Below are 3,021 nucleotides of genomic sequence, written 5' to 3'. Positions count from 1 at the left end.
AAAGAAAAACATTCGAATGCTCAACATTTTTTGAATCACAAAAAAAATACAAAAAAAAATCACTTTTTTTAGCTTACACAAATATTGTTGTTATTATTGTTACTATTAGTATTGTTATAAGAAAGAGCTTCATTTTTTGAAAATAACTTACTGGAAGTAAGTAGTCCTAACCAACCTATGTTCTGGTCTGGTTGAGGACTGACGTAAGTCAGATCTGAAGAGATGAGGGAAAGTCTGATATTTCAGTTCATATTTATTCAGTCTTTCAGGGTACAGATTGTTTACGATTATATAAGTAAATTCTCCACCAGCTTTTGTTTGATGTCTGTATCTCTTGTTATCAGGAGTAGAAACATTTCAGGAAGAATCATCATTTGACAGTCATAAGTTCACTACTTGATTCTATGTTTTGAGTACAGCTAGCTGAGTCTGTGACCTTTCCTTTCTCCCCAGCTGAAATCCCTGGGTTGGTCTGGTCCTCTGCCCAGGTCTTCAGGTGGAAAGTAGCCATGTCCTCTCTTGCCTCTGAAGTGTGCCAAACACTGTAATGGGCTGGAAAACAATCCTTGTGGTCTGAGCAGTAGTGCTTTTAAAACATTCAACTGCTCTGTGGGCTACACAGCTACGGAAATGACTAACGTTACAAATGGCTGTTGCGACAGCACAGAGGGCAGTATATTGCACTTACTGCAACAAGATGAAGTATAAACCACAAACCACAAATCATGCTTATGATTTGAAAGCAGGTGAATATTCTTCTGCTAGATCCCCAGACAGATATAAAGGAGGAAAGGTGGCAAGGTCCTCTATGCTCAGTGAAGAGTTGTCTGGTCTGCAAGCAGAAAATAGAGAATAGAGTAGACTTCATTGTTGTTGTTTTGTGGTTTTGTCCATCCTCCTCCTCCCTTGCCCCCTCCCCCCCACCTCAAAAAAAAAAAAAAAAAAAAAAACTAGAGGGCAATACTCAGCTGTTTTCTGCAATTTTTGTGGAACTGTAAGCACTTGGCTCCAAGACAGTTCTGGGAAAAGAATTGTTGAAAGAAAGCTTTCTCATATGGTATTTCTCTAACATGGACAGAAGTAGAAACTGCCGTAAATTTTATGAGAAAAAACATTCTGTGGTGATTCCTACCCCAAAAGTGAAGACCTACATATCAAAAAGAGCCTTTAGGTACTTACTTACAGGGAGCTTGATTCTCAGGCACTCTGGTTTTGCATCTGTCTTCTTGTATAAGGTGTGTGGCAGTTTCTAAAGTGGGAAGTAAGCCAGCAATCTTCAGCACCTGCCACAACAAGATGTTAGGACTCGTTAGGACTCTGGGCAGCTCTAAGTCTTCTCTAATTTATATTCACAGAAAAATCAGCTCTATACAGTGTGGGAAATGGAGGAACCTACTTTTTTTTTTTTTTTCAAGTTACAAATAAGGATCTGTTCCCTGAATCTGTTGTTCACAGTTCACTTGTCTCTGTAAAAATTTTATGCAACAGGTGAGGAAATTCAGGCAATTAAATGGGAATATTGATAATATTACTAAATGCAGTGCTATCTCCTTTGAAATATTTTGATCCGTTTTTTGTTATCCGATTTCTGTGCTCAAACTCATTTTGGAATTACCAGATAAAAGGATAGTAAAATTTATAAAAGCAGAACAAAAGCACCTGGCAGAAGCTAAAGGATAGGAGATTTATGTTTATATCTAGAAGTGGAAAGAACCAGAGAAACACCAGTGATTTATAAAACCTACTCAAGTACAAGAAGCAAAGCATATAAAATATCCATGAAAACGTTTATGGGAGACATCAGAAAAACACTGTCAGAGAGATATGGCTATGAGAGTCAACACGTTGGGGAAGTGGGAGCAAGAACACCAACAATTGTTAAAATTTGGAAGGAATTACCCATAGTGATTTTTCTAAACAGCAACAAAAATACTCCTATGTTCCTGGTTATTTGTTGATAAAAACATTTTAGAAAATAAGAGTTTAGGAAACCTCCATTACTTATTTGAGATGTTAGCAGAAAGTGAGACAAGATCTCAAGTGCATAAGATAATTAGTAGGAGCTTCTAGAAGTGAAATGGCAGAAAATACTTGTTGTGGTTTAACCCGGCTGGCAGCTAAACACCACACAGCCGTTCACTCACCCTCCCCCCTCCCTCTCTGGGATGGGGGAGAGAAACGGGAAAGTGAAGCCTGTGAGTTGAGATAAAGACAGTTTATTAAGACAGGAATATAATAATAACAATAATAATAATAATAGTGATAATGATAATAGTATTAATAATAATAATGTGTAAGAAAACAAGTGATGCACAATGCAATTGCTCACCACCCGCTGACCGATGCCCAGCCTATCCCCGAGCAGCCGGCCCCCCACCCCGGCCAGCCACCCCTATATATTGTTTAGCATGACGTCAGATGGTATGGAATACCCCTTTGGCCAGTTTGGGTCAGCTGTCCTGGGTCTGTCCCCTCCCAGCTCCTGCTGCACCCCCAGCCTGCTCGCTGGCAGGACAGAGCAAGAAGCCGAAAAGTCCTTGGCCTGGTGTAAACACTGCTCTGCAACAATTAAAACATCAGCATGTTATCAGCGCTCTTCTCATCCTAATCCAAAACATAGCACCCTACCAGCTACTATGAGGAAAAATTAACTCTGTCCTAACTGGAACCAGGACAATACTTCAAGTCCCTCAGCAATACTGCCCTTCATTGAAACTTATGAGGACAATATCATTGTAATAAGATCTGAAATGCAGGAAAGAAGGAAGGGAGCTGCTGAGACAAGGCTACTTGTAAAGGATGGGGAAACCATTTCCTCCTGTCAACAATGTGCTACCTTCAATGGCTCTGCTGACTCCCACTGCAAAGTTGAGAGGTCTTAAACTGAAGACAATCCCTGACTGTTCTATCTGCTGGTAATCAGCACAGATCACATGCACTGTGAGCACAGATACACGGTATTTTTACTTTCCAAAAGCAATATAAGATAGTGTCCTGAATACTCAGGAAAGTATTCAAAGA

At 39.8% G+C, this 3,021-nt stretch overlaps 1 long non-coding RNA gene across 1 annotated transcript; it reads right to left on the bottom strand.

The window, feature by feature from the left end:
* Window positions 1–235: 235 nt before the first annotated feature.
* LOC106036956 (uncharacterized) lies at window positions 236–2,382 on the bottom strand. Its single transcript, XR_010831940.1, has 3 exons — window positions 2,330–2,382; window positions 1,180–1,283; window positions 236–832 (listed from the first exon to the last, which is right to left on the bottom strand). It is a non-coding gene; the product is annotated as an uncharacterized lncRNA (long non-coding RNA).
* Between the last annotated feature and the right edge of the window lie 639 nt (window positions 2,383–3,021).

This window comes from Anser cygnoides, chromosome 5 (assembly GCF_040182565.1).
Source record: "Anser cygnoides isolate HZ-2024a breed goose chromosome 5, Taihu_goose_T2T_genome, whole genome shotgun sequence".
NCBI classification, from domain to species: domain Eukaryota; kingdom Metazoa; phylum Chordata; class Aves; order Anseriformes; family Anatidae; genus Anser; species Anser cygnoides.
This window is presented reverse-complemented; position numbering and strand designations above follow the sequence as displayed.